This window comes from Macrobrachium rosenbergii, chromosome 3, assembly GCF_040412425.1.
Source record: "Macrobrachium rosenbergii isolate ZJJX-2024 chromosome 3, ASM4041242v1, whole genome shotgun sequence".
Lineage (NCBI taxonomy): Eukaryota > Metazoa > Arthropoda > Malacostraca > Decapoda > Palaemonidae > Macrobrachium > Macrobrachium rosenbergii.
This window is the reverse complement of record NC_089743.1, coordinates 81289481-81303713: the sequence shown is the minus strand read 5'-3', so window position 1 is coordinate 81303713 and position 14233 is coordinate 81289481. Positions and strand designations below refer to the sequence as shown.

Here is a 14233-nt window from a genome sequence, read left to right as displayed (position 1 = left end):
CAGAGATTTATCTCTTTTAGATAGAGTGGTTCATGGTGGTAGGTTTCTGTTTCATGATACTAGTAGTTATGACTTGGACCATCAACATTGTATTATATGTCAGTATTTCATAAGTCGTATTTTAACAGAAATCTTTCACAATTGATCCCTAATCCCCTTTTCCTGCCAAGAACAACCAGATTTGCTGAACAGCAGCACCAATATGCAGTAAATATGTCTCGCTGTCGAACTTATCAGTTTCGGAGGAACTTTATTCCTCACAGTGTCAGAGGAACTTTATTCCTCATACTGCTGGATTGTGGAACAACCTCCCAGAGGATGCCATGCAGTTGGAACTTTGAAAGTTCAAGCAGAGATACAATGCAATACTACCTTAATGTAATTCAACCTGTATTTTAATATTTTATTTAAATTTTTTTTTAGTTATTAATTTGTTCAATTTATCTGCTTTTCTAATAACTTTCTGTATTTCCCATTACCCACTTTTACCTCTTTCGAAATAACATCATATTCTTTGGAAGCTTGAATTTCAAGTCAATGGCCCCTATGGGCTTGTTCCATATAAATATGGTACATCGTCTGTATAATAATAATATTAAGATCACTTAAGCAGTTCCTGAGTGGGTCAGTCAAGGAACCCTTTCATTCTTCTTGGCCTTGACCGATCCCTCTTGTCTCCAGTTTTAAGACTGAAATTACAATCAGGTGTAGATTCATTTTGCAAAGCGTTGCACAGTCTCTTCCAGTACCACTTTTATGTATCCTGAAGTAGAGCATGGCCTCCCTGATGCTTTGTTGTTATCTTTGAAGGAGACCCATGCAAGCAAGTGAGTCCCATTCCAGATTCTTCTTGAGTACATGTCATGATCATGACTGTGCTAATGTCAGGAGTCACGATAGGAGCTGCAAATGCACACTTCATCATGACAGCACAGATGCCAGGACCAACTGAACTACTGGGCTGTTTTCAGCCTACCCATGTGCTTTGATTGGGACCATAGTCATGGTACCAGTTAGGAAAGCAAGACAGTGACTTTCCAGGTGATGTTTGCTCCCTGCTTACTTAATGAGGAAATTCAGCAGGAGTCAAGAGACAGTGTCCATTGTTAAAAGTAATGAGGCCTCTGTGACCCCAGATAGGCAGGCTGCTTGCCATATCTCTGGTTTTGCTGATATTTCACCAAAGAGGACCAGGTTTGATTGAAACCTGGAAAGAGTTCATTAACTGGTTCACTTGAAGATTATGTTCCATTTGTGCCCCCATTGATCAATACATGAGGCTTCTTTTACCAAGAACCTTGACTTGTGTTGTTTTATCTTGAGTTTGGAAAGGCTAAATGATACCCAGGAAGGTAATCTGTGTGGCAGAGCTGAAGATTGATATAGCTGTAGATGACTCTTCTTTCTTAGTCTTCTTCCTTTCATTAGCCAATACAAATTTAGGACATGCCTCGCTGGGAGCAGCATAGGTGCACAGGAATGGTATCAAAGTGAAGATATGTGGATGACTGTCTTGTGATGGAATTGTTATCATTGGAGCACGTTCAGCATCTCTTTTGTCTACTTCAGGCCTATGTCAGTTTGTCAACATAGGCTTCACTACTACTACTGGAAGAAGTCAGACTATGGGCTAAACCCTAGGGTAGTGCATCTAAGTGTAATGTCCGACATCATAGAGAATAGCTCAGTTGTTGGAGTGCTGGATCTAGGGATTGTCATCTGTGATGCAAAAGTTCATATGAACCTCAAATCCACCTGTCAGTAGTATGGTGATTTCTGATTGTGTATCTTCATAAAAAACTTGGCTTCTTGCAGTTGGTGTAAGACTCACTCTCAAGAGCTGCAACTCATCAGGTCATGACCTGCAGCAACTCAGCCAGACTACCTTCTATTTGCCATCTGAGAAGTCATCTGAGAAGATGTTTTCTGCTGATGGCAGAATACTAAGAACTTCAAGACAGGATTGTTCATGGTTCCACTTTCTCTGGAGGTGCTACTCTTCGTAGATACCCCAACTCAGGGAAGGGGTGCCTTATGTGCTGGACCTTCTAGCAACAGATTTTGCCCTTGCAGGACAAGGAGCATCACATCAGTTTAATAAGAGTTGAAGGTTTTCGATATAGGTCCCAGTTTTTACCTCTCACTTAGGTAGCAAGACAGTTTTTACGCTCTCACTTAGGTAGTACCAAAAGACAGGTACAGGGATCTGTTAGTAAGAGGGTTTTGAGTGGTATCTTTGACACCTGCAAGATTTTTTGGCATAATGGCAGGAATGATAACCCAGGTATTCTGTTTGTTGTTAGTAAACCCTCCCAGGAATGATAACCCAGGTATTCTGTTTGTTGGTAAACCTCCCAGAAGTTTTACCTTGGTGGGACAAGCTTCTTTGCCAGCCTCAAATTCAATGTGTTCATAGGAATATGGAGACATTGGATTTCCACGTATTGAGGTTATCCAGGTTCTTAAAACTAAGTAAGGATTTTCAGCAGTAGCTGCCAAGATGATTTCCAGGCTGGACAAAGTTTCAACACTAAACCTGTAACTGCCTTTGGTTTTGGCATTTAAGAAATATATGGTTGCTCTTTTTCAGGTCATTTTAGTTGTGTCGACTAGATGTTACCTCTTCATTGGAGACTTGTTGGTTATGGAGAGTCTCTTCAGACTTTCCAAAAAATTTTTTGACCAGAATTCTCATCAGGACCTCTTTTCCACGGGATGTTGCAGCAGGCAGGTATCAAGGAACACATTATCATACTGATTCTTGCAAGTTATCTTGAGAGCATAAAGTAATGCAACAAATGGCAAAGCAGTACGAGTAAAGGTTCTAGTCCATGAAATTAGAGTTGTCTCTGTTTCTCCTTTTTTTAATGATAGGTCATGCTGAGTGTTGTGATGCTTTCATAATTGCCCATATACCTCCCTCTTATCACAACGAATACCTTTGTTTGTTCTGTGAAGGTATCTTATTTTGTGGATATACATCGTTTTTGGTTATGAGATTAATCAGTCATTTAGTATGTATTCCATGAAACAAAGCATACATTGAAATGAGAATGAAAGCTTGATAAAAGGAAGAGAAAAGAAGAAACCAGTTTGCCTCTGGCTACACCAGTGTTGTCAAAAACTCATGACATAACAACCCTACAACTGCCACCATCACCACCACCACACAGCAAGTTCAGCAATCACTATTCCTACTTGCCCAGATGGTACCACTACTAACAGATGATGGTAGATTGGTTACTGGCTGTAAGGAACAGGCTGAACCGCTTCATCAAGCTTTTGAAGCTAAGCAATCATCTGAGGATGCTCCTTTCCCTGATACTAGTCATCCTGAACCTCTTCTTACGAAAATTTGCTCAAGGGGTGTTAAGAAAATTCTTGATACACTTGATAGCTTGGGTTGAGAAGATCCTGATCCAGGTGGTTTCTTCCCTTAATTTTTTTTAAAAAGGTTTCTAGTGTGTTGTCTCCCAAGATTAGTAGATTCTATAGATTTTTATGTTGATGTAGTATTTTTGTGGATGAGCACTAGCTTAGTAATATTGCCTGTTCCAAAGAATGGCATATCTGCAGATTGTAGTAACTAAAGGCCAATTTTTATTCTCCCTGTGCTCTCCAAAGTTGCAGAAAAACTTGAATTTTAAGCCTCTATACTGTATAAGTATGTGGTATCTAGGGGATTGTTATCTGCTAGTCATTATATATACATATAGGGAGCAGTTAGATACCTGCATTTGACATGTGATTTGCAAGAGAACCTTGATAAGGATTTTGAGTGTAGAGCAATTCAAATAGGTTTTAGTGCTGCTTTTGATGTAGTACATCACAAGGCACTTATAAACTTCAGAATCTTGGAGTGGATTGATATTTTTTAGGTGTACTTAAAGTTTCCTTACTGGTAGGCAGCACTAAGTTGCTATTGATGGTATCTTTGGTGCACCAAGGCCTATTATGTCTTGAGTTCCACAGGGTAGTATTCTCGGTGCACTGCTATTTGTAGTGGTTACAAGTGATATGGTTGTTGGCCTCTTAAAACAAGATTGTTCAGTATGGTGATGATATAACACTTGTGGGTGTAGCATTCTTCACTTATGAGAAATGAAACTGCCCTTAAGTCGCAATCGGGACATAGACCGGATTAGTGAATGGTGTAGTCGTTGGGGTACGAGGCGGAACTCCAATAAAACGGAAACACTATTGATTAGCAGATATCGTACAGATCTTTCACCACATCCTCCACGTCAGGTGGATGGGATGAGTCTGAAGATTTAACTATCCCAGGTGTAATTTTTGAGACACATCTTAATTTTGAGAAACGCCAAATAAAAGTGTCTGCAGCAAACGGCACAGAAGACTAGGTATTGTTCATAAGGCCTCATATATTTATGACAGTGATGAAGTCATTACAAACTGTTTTAGGTTTTTTGTCCTTCCTTAACTAGAATACAGTTCTTTGGTGTGGATCTGCCTCTGCCAGAAATTTATCTCTTTTTAGACAGATTTATTTGTGGTGACAGGTTTCTTTTTCTTAATATTAGCAGTTATGATTTAGATTATTGATGGATGGTCTCTTGTTTGTCAATTTTTCATAAGTTTATTATAACATAGATTTTCACGTTTGCAATTGATCCTGATCCCTTTTTCCTGCTGAGAGCAACCAGATTTGCGGAATAGCCACACTCAGTATACAGTAAATATGCCTCACTGTCAACTTTTCAGATCCAGAGGTCCTTAATTCCTCACACCATTGGAATGGAACAGTTTCCCTGAGGATGTCATGCAATTGGAACTCAGAAAGTTCAAGTGAAGATGCAATGCATTACTACTTTAATACAATTCTCCTTGCATTTAGTAATTTATGTACTTTTTTATTTATTTATATATTGATTTGTTATTTTTGAAGTGAACCTTACCTCTCCATTACAGTGGATCCACACTAGATCACGGATCAGCCTTCAGTTAATCATGGGTTTATCTGTGGAACTTACCTCCAAATGTATTGCGGAAAACTCACTAATATGCAAATTTTTTTGAAGAGCGAAAAGTATCATCACACTTTTAAAAGTATCGTTCCTCAAATAACAGAGGTTTATCAATTGTCTAATTTAATAGGTGATAGCGATATTCACTAACTCCTGTATTTTCGTTTTATTTTCATGACTAAATGAAAATTTAATGTTAAAAAAATGATTTACTAGTTTTCAAATATTGATACTAATGTAAATACAGCAAATATCGCAAAACGGCTTACCAGTGTTAAACACCTCAGTTCAATCTCTCTCTCTCTCTCTCTCTCTCTCTCTCTCTCTCTCTCTCTCTCTCTCTCTCTCTCTGTATACATATCCGTTAATACAGAATCCATTTATTCTGTATATATTTTTATATTAATCTATTATCATCGTAATATCGTATAAAAAAATGATTATCCCAACATTGGTTTTTGTTTTTACTGATGTAAACATATGTATGTAGGTACTTGTTGCCATATTTTTTCTCTCTCTGATTTACTGTACTGTACTTCATTACAAGTTTAGTTGACTCTGTGGTATGACACATATTATAACGGTACGCAAGAGAGTATTTTATCACTGTTGATGTTTCATCTCTAAACACTGTAGAAATATTTAAATCTGAATTTCATATGTAGGCAACATAAGGTTACACTCTCTTCCCCAGCTAGAATAACCATGCTTGTCAAGTCTCATCCCCAGCTACTGCTCTGAGATTTCAGTTGTAAACACCTCATCTCTCTCTCTCTCTCTCTCTCTCTCTCTCTCTCTCTCTCTCTCTCTCTCATTAAATAGTCTCGAGAAGTCTCTCCTCATTAAAATAGTTCGATAGTTCCATCAATATATTCATGATTCTTTCGGCAGTAGGTTCAATCGGCTGATTCTGAAAAGTAAACATTACAAATGTCGGGCTATCGTATTTTTTATACATATTACGATGATAACAGATCAATATAATAATACTATACAGTATAAATGGATTCTGTGAGTGAAATAACATTTTAATGATGTTTTGCTGTGTACATTAATATTGATATTTGAAAATTAGTAATTCATTGTAACATGTACAGGCAGTCCCCGGTTATCGGCGATCTGGTTTTTCGATGCTTGTCTAGCGACAAAAATCGGCAATTTTCGGCACCGGTGTGCCAATTTCCACTTATATGAGCTGATAATTGGGTATTGGCACCAATACATACCTAGCAGAGGCACTGATCGCCGGTTATTAGCGCCGATTCTTGGTTATCGGCGATTTTCGCTTATCATCATGCTGTCAGAACGGAAACCCCACCGATATTCAGGAACTTTCTGTATATACACAAGAATATTTTATCACTGTTGATTGCATTGATAATTTTTTTTTTTAATGCATATTTAGATATTGAAATACATTATTTAACTCGACTTGAGAATTCCCAGTGTTTCCCCTATCAGAAAAAAGAAAATGGGACAGCTTCAATACTGTATGAGAGAAAATGGCTCTGACTGAATATAGGGGTAACCTGATTATGTAGTTTTCACACGTAGCTGTAAGCCATATGAAATATATTTTCATATAAGTAACTTACTAAGTAATTACATAGCTGTAGTTTCTAACTCACGCGGCAGCCTTTTATTTAAAAAATCACGGTACTACTTCAATTTTTTAGTGTAGGTGGCAAGCCTTGCCCACTACGGGAGTACTGAGAACGACTTACCAGATAACCTCATCTTGTTTCTGCTCGGCTCTCGAGTTGACATTGGGGGCTTGCTCCAGCTTTTTCATTGGTTTTTTGGTTGTTCTTTACCGGAATTCGTTGAAGTATTGTTGCTTTTTTATATAGCCCTCAAGCTTTTATTAGCTTTCAGTCAACCTAGCTTTTTGCTTTGCATTGTCTGATTTGAGTGCATCTGGTTTTTGCTATTGTAGTGAAGGTTGTGAACTTACCTGCCCCCTACATTTACTGCAAGTAATCCTAAGATCGTGTAGTAAGTCTGGTTTTCACAACCTTCACTACAATATTGAAAACCAGACTTACTAAATCATCTTATGATTTGCATAGTATTTGCAGTAAATGTAGGGGGCAGGTATGTTCTAAGGAGAATACTTATGATGAGTGTAAGGATTGATGAGAAAAAGTGGAAGGTTCTTGAATCCCATCTTGATAAGCTTGAAAGGGATACGAAGAGAAAGTTGGCCTCTAGGGCCAAGTGTAGAGCTTCTGTTAACCTAGATTCAGCAAACCCCCTCTTGCAAATGGCTTCATTTAATCGGCATAAACGTCAGTCTTTACTTAGACACTGGACTCTTCAATCCACTACGAAGGAGAAGTGCACAAAGGACTTGCAGACCATTCTTCACCTTTTGCAGGAACGAGGCATACTCATAAACATTCAGAAATTCCAGTTGGTCCCGATGTGAGAGATCCTCTATTTCGGGATGATTCTCAATTTTCGGACTTTTCAGGCTTTTCCATCCCCCAAGAGAATTGCCAACTGCTTTCTGATGATCCGCAGTTTTCTAGCCCTCTCGTCTAGCTCGACCCATCAATGGACGAGCCTACTGGGGATGACAGCATCCATTGAGATATTCAGACCCTGTCATGTTTCCCATCACCCAGGAAACCAAGTTGGACACCGGATAATGGTGGCTGTCTGAAGGTAGAATTTTGGAGGGAAAATCTATTCATCCTCTGAGCCCCAACCTAGACTTTTACACAGAAGCCTGGGATCTAAGTTGGGGGAGCCCTTCTGGGGAATTTGGAAGTTTCTGGGATGTGGTCCCCAGAAGAATGGAACCTTCATTTCAATGTTAAGAGAGTTAAAGGCAATTCAGCAAGGTCTTCCGTACTTCTCGACCATGACTTACAACAAGACAGTAGTAGTCCATACAGACAATACCACTGCATTGATGCACATTCGAAAGCTAGAAGGCAGTCATTCCTTTTCTCTCTGCCAGGCAGCAAAGGATCTTCTATGGGCAGACCAAAATCGAGTGACACTAGTCACTCGATTTATTCATGGAAAACTAAATATTCTGGCAGACGAACTGAGACATCAGAAGCAGGTCCTTCCCACTGAGTGGACCCTGGATTCCCTGGTCTGTCTCGATCTTTGGAAGTTATGGGGCAGGCTAACTTTGGACCTGTTTACCATCTCAAAAAACCATCACCTTCCTTCTGCTCTCCAGTCCTCGACCCCCTGGCATGGGCGACAGATGCCATGCTTCAAAACTGGTCTGACCTGGAGCTTTTTGGCCCCTGAAAGAGTGGTTCCAGGACCTTCTATGGCTACTGGTGGACTTCCAAGGCTCCTTCCCCAAAAACCGTGGCTACTCAGACAGTCTCACTTCAAGAGATGCCACCAAGGGTTGTCCACGCTTTCCTTGACAGGCTTCAGACTGTCATGAAGCTCATCAGAGCGAAAGGATTTTCAAGAGCAGCTGCAGAGGCTATTGCGAGATGAAAACGCCAATCTTATTGCAGCGTCTACCAAGCAAAGTGGACAGTTTTCTATAGATGGTGTCTCAGACGTAACATCTCTTCTGAGACATCTTTGACCTAAATAGCAGATTTCCTCCTTTATCTGAGGACCTCTTGAGGCCTGTCCTCTTCCACCATTAAGGGGTATCGAGCCATGCTGAGCTCTGTGTTCAAGCGTAGAGGTCTGTACCTGTCATCAAACCTGGATTTTAGTGACATCAAGTCATTCGACATTCTATACAGAAGAAGGCCCTTCTTTTGAGCCTTTTGTTCCGCTTCTCTAAGGGACCTCACTCGGAAGACACTCTTCCTTGTGGCTTTGGCGACTGCCCAACATGTAAGTGAGCTGCAGGCAATTGATATGAGGGTAGGGTTCTCCCAAGGAGATGCAGTGTGCTCCTTGGCCTTAGGTCTCCTAGCCAAGAACAAGGATCCGTCCAAGCTCTGGCCTCATTCCTTCCACATTAAGAGTTTGATGGAAATCCTTGGCCTGGAGGAAGAAGAAAGGGCTCCTTGCCCCATTAGAGCCCTAAGGTATTACCTGCACAGGATGAGAAGATCAGAGGGCTATCAGCAACCTCTGGTGTTCTGTCAAGAATCTTTACCGCACTCTTTCTAAGGACATATTGTCGTTCTTCCTGAGGGATCTAATTTCTGAGGCGCATTCTCAGATTCAGGAGGACATTTTGCCTTCTTTCAAAGTGAAAGCGTATGGAGTCCGAGCAGTCACTACCTCTCTTGCTTTCAGTCATAATATGCCCCTTTCTTCCATTCTGCAATCAACCTTTTGGAAGTGCAAATTGATCTTCGTGTCTCACTACTTAAAAGAAGTCAAAACAGTATTTGAGAGTTGCAGTACCCTGGGGCCATTATCAGTGGCTGGCATGATATTGGGTGAAGAAGCATAGGAAGCACTCTTTCTCTCCTCTGTCTCTTCGCCTTGACTTAGGGTGTTGAGTTTTGGGGAGCCTGGAGGTACTTTGTACCTGGAGTACCCACCATTCTTAGTGGATGGGTTGTGGTTTTTTGTCAGTGTACAGTAGGTTACAGCATTGTCTGGTTATTTGTTATATTGGTACTGCGCCCAGGGCAAGGGCACTTATGTATGTCATGTCAGTGATCAGGACTGTCCTCCGTTGCAAGACTCCCACTTTCGTAGGGGCAACCCACGGTTCAACCGCCATGCCACTGCAGATTAAGATAAGCACCAACCAAAGGCAGTATTCTCCTGCAGTAGCTTTCTTACCAGGTAAGGAAATGACAAGCATTGTTGTAGTGCTAGCAAATTTTCTATTTCAAAGTCATTACCATGCCTTAATGTTTTGGAATAGAATATGTCTATGTATCCTACCCCCATTCAGTGTGAGATTCAGCTATGTAATTATGTAATTTCTTGGTAAGTTACTTTTATAAAAATTATATTTTCATAATAAAATTAAGCTTCATATATAATTACCAAGTAATTACAGAATCAGAGCCCGCCCCCTCCCCTCTCATGGACATAACGGCACAAACAGAATGAGGTTATCTGATAATTCGTTCCCAGTACTCCCGTTTATGGGTGGGGCTTGTCACCCACACTAAACAATTGAAGTGTTACTGCAATTTTTTAAATAAAAAGGCTGCCATAAGTGTTAGAAACTATAACTATGTAATTACTTGGTAAGTATATATGAAACTTAATTTTATTATGAAAATATCAATTTTAAGGGTAATGTAAGATGACTTTGAAATTACATTAAAGGGTTTTAGGGTGATGGTTTAAGGTATATTTGGTGTTTGAACTATTAAAATAGGCAGTGAACTGTTAAAATACAGTAAACCCCCCGTATTCGTGGGAGATGCGTACCACAACCCCCGCGAATAGTAAACACCCCCCACCTCTAAAGATGTTTATAACTGCCAATCTTGAAAGTTCACATACCAAATGTATACCTTAAACTAGCATCCCACATCGAATATACCTTCAACTATTATCCTATTACTGTACCGTATTAATCTTTGAAATGATATTATTAATATCATTTCAAGGTCATCTTAAACATTTTACCCTTAAAATATATATATACACACATACTTGTAACCCTTCCAGCCAATAACACAGAGAGAGAGAGAGAGAGAGAGAGAGAGAGAGAGAGAGAGAGAGAGAGAGAGAGAGAGAGAGAGAGAGAATATATCTTTCTATCAACCACTCTCCCTTTCTATCTGTCTATATATCCATCTTTCACAATCTGAGTATCCTTTGGCTGAGAGAGAGAGAGAGAAATTTTTCAGTATCCCTCATAGCATTATTTTGACCACCAAGTGGGCAACACTTCCTCCCCTTCTGGTCAATATACAGGCAGTCCCTGGTTAACGGCAGGCTCGGTTAACGGCGATCCGGTTTTACAGCGCATGTCTAGTGACGAAAATCAGCAATTTTGGGCACCGAAAATCGCTGATTTCCGCTTATCGACGCCGATAATTGGGTATTGGCGCCAATACACACCAAACAGAGGCGCTGATAACTGAAAATCAGCATTTTTCGTCACCGATAGCCCTGAAAATCGCCGAAAAAGCACCGAAAACTGCCAATTTTCAGTTATCATCACACCCTCAGAACGGAACCCCTGCCGATAACCGGTGATTGCCTGTACAGTAAACCCCCTGCGAATAGCTAAAATCCGCGAATACTTAAAACCCCTCAAAAAACACTCAGAACTGCCTATTTTGATAGTTTAAACACAAAAAACCCTCTAAAAATGCTTATACCTGAGTATTTGAATAGTTTTATCACAAAAACTGTATTTAATCATGAAAATATGAAAATACAGTAATTAGTGAATATTTTTCAGTGAAAAATACCGTGAATGGGTGAATTTTCCTCGAATAATGGGTAGATACGTTCCACAGAGAAATCTGCAAATAGTGAGACCGCAAGTATGGGTGGTTTACTCTGTCAATATGTCAAGATAATTGACAGTTAGATTACACCCCCCTCCCTCCAAGCTTTCGGAGAAGACTGGGAATCGCTATGTTTTCTTTTAAAATTGTACATAATTTACTATAGATATGCATAAATGTTATAGTTATAGCATGGAAAATAGGAAAAAATTAATAACAAAGTAACACCACATTTTTCTATATAACTACTGTATACAAAACAAATAAACATATATGTAACATATGCATAAAAAATCTGTCAGAGAGAGAGAGAGAGAGAGAGAGTTGAAATGCAAAAAACATAATCTAAACTCTTCGTCCAGGTGCTAACCCTATTTTTTTATGATGATTGTTATGCCTTCATCCCTCCCCCTAAGTCGGGTTACAGAAAAAAATCAGGGATTGAACTAAAATCTTAATAATTCACTATATTTTCTTTAATTAATTGACATTTTGCTGTGTTTACATTAGTATTGATATTTGATAATTAGTAAATCATTTATTTATCATGCAAAACAAATAAACATACAAATTAAATATGCATAAAAATTTTCTCATCTTAGTAAGAGAGAGGGAGAGAGAGAGAGAGAGAATTATTATAATTATATTTATTGTTACTATTTAATCTTATTAACCTTAATGTTAACATTTGAAAATTAGAACTGTAAATCATTATTTTATCATAAATTGTATATGTATGTAAAGTACAGTATTGTTATGAAAACAATATGAAAATACAGAATATTGCTCTACGAAAAAATCCATGAATGGGTGAGTTTTCCTGCGAAAAATTTATGGATAGGTTCCACAGAAAATTCTGCAAGTTGTGAGAACGCGAATCCAGGGGGTTTACTGTAGGCAGTTATAAGCATTTTTAGAGGGGGTTGTTTAAACTATTAAAATAGCCAGTTATAAGCATTTTTAGAGGGGATACCAACTTAACATGGATTTTCGCTTAACATGGGTGGTTGTGGTCCTAACCCCCGCAATTAAGGGGGACATACTGTATATAGCTTTTACTTCCATGCCAGTTGTAGTATGACAGATTAAAAAAAAAAAAAGAGAACACTTGGTTTTCTATGAATATCCGTCTTCTATCCATCTACTTCCCCTGCCCCCACCAGGGGACTGATAGGTACAAACACTCATAGCTGATCAGTCTACTCCTGTTGCCGGTTTGGTAGGAATTTGACAGATCATACACGATTTTCTGTTTGTTCTTTTATTTTTAAATACAGTATTCATTCGGTAAGAATTTGTAAGGTAAGAGTTGCCGTAACAGGCATTATTCCAGTTTTATTGACCCTCATGATATGTTTTTGCTGAGTGAAAGGTTCTGATTGATGAAAGGTTTCTTCACAATCCCACAAGCTGCAGATGGCTGCATGATATGGTCCATGGTTCTGGTGAGCTCAAGGAGGAATCTTGCATTAATGCCATTATCAGTGCTGAGAGAGAATCTACCAATCGATTCTGCCAACACCACTGGTCAGGGTGTAAGTCATGGTCCCACATTAGGGGTTTTTTTTCCAGCACCGATACCTCTATAAACAACATGGTTAGGTTTCTATTGTTTCTCAAGAATGAGGAAACTTCTTGGTAGCAGCCTTTAAAGCTAAAGGGCCATGTTGGCTTTGGCTATAGGCTTGTCTGAGGACAAAGACATCTAGATGTTTTTCAAGGTGTTAAGTGAAGTTTCCCAGGTCTCTGCTACTTTACTTACTTTACCTTGGAATCTGTATGCTGTTCTTCAGTTCATTATTTTGTCAACCTTCGAACCATTTAGAACAAGCTCTGTAAAGAATTTCTATAAAAACTTCACAGTAAGCCATAGACACAGCAAGAGCCACAATAAGTAGTTTCTTTGTAAAGACAAGGCAACTACCTTTTCCATATGTTGGGCTATGTACAATTTGGGCTAGGCCCTTAACTACAACATTATCTTTACCTAGCCTGGAGTCAAAATCCTTGAGGACTTGACCCCTTGGGTGTCCAGTACTGTCTGTAAGGATTGTTGGAATTGCACTAAAAGGATTAAACCTGATGTGGTTCTGTCTGTGTGATATGGAAACTGAGCTCCAAGAGTTGGAATGTAATGTCCTTTTCATTAGGTCTTTAGTTAAGGACTTTTGTGCTAATTTCTGTCTTTAATGGAAGGTAAAGCCACACTGAGCAATGGTAAAAATTTTCAATTTGAAAATGGCATGGATAACATATTGAAATCACCCTGGTAATCTTGCATTTGCTTTGTTTATCCTCATGGTGCAGATTAAATTTATTGCAGAATATTGCTCCTCTGGTTTGTACAGCGGATATTATTTCTGAATCAATAGGTAGCCTACTGCTTTAAATCTGGTTGTGGGTTTGGGAAGCTTGGAGGTACTGTACTCAGTGTTGAGTAATAGAAGTCAGTATACCTTTTTTTACATGTCTAGTTATCCATCATTGGCTCTGCAGGGTTTTGCAAATCCATACCCTCCTGCTGAAGGGGGCCAAACCCTCCAAATTGCACTAAAAGGATTAAACCTGATGTAAAGGTTCTGTCTGTGGTGATATGGAAACTGGAGCTTCCGAAGAGTTGGAATGTAATGTCCTTTTCATTAGGTCTTTAGTTAAGGACTTTTGTGCTAATTTCTGTCTTTAATGGAAGGTAAGCCACTGGACAAGTGAGCAATGGCTAAAAATTTTCAATTTGAAAATGTATTCATGGATAACATATTGAAATCACTCTGTGGCATGGTAATCTTGCATTTGCTTTGGTTTATCCTCATGGTGCAGAGATTAAATACGATTATTGCAGAATATTAACTCCTCTGGTTTGTACAGGGGATATTATTT

General features: G+C 39.1%; 1 protein-coding gene across 1 annotated transcript in view; it reads left to right on the top strand.

Moving 5' to 3' along the window:
* LOC136826289 (uncharacterized) overlaps positions 1 to 14233 on the top strand; it is an 85301-nt gene that overhangs the window by 23717 nt on the left and 47351 nt on the right.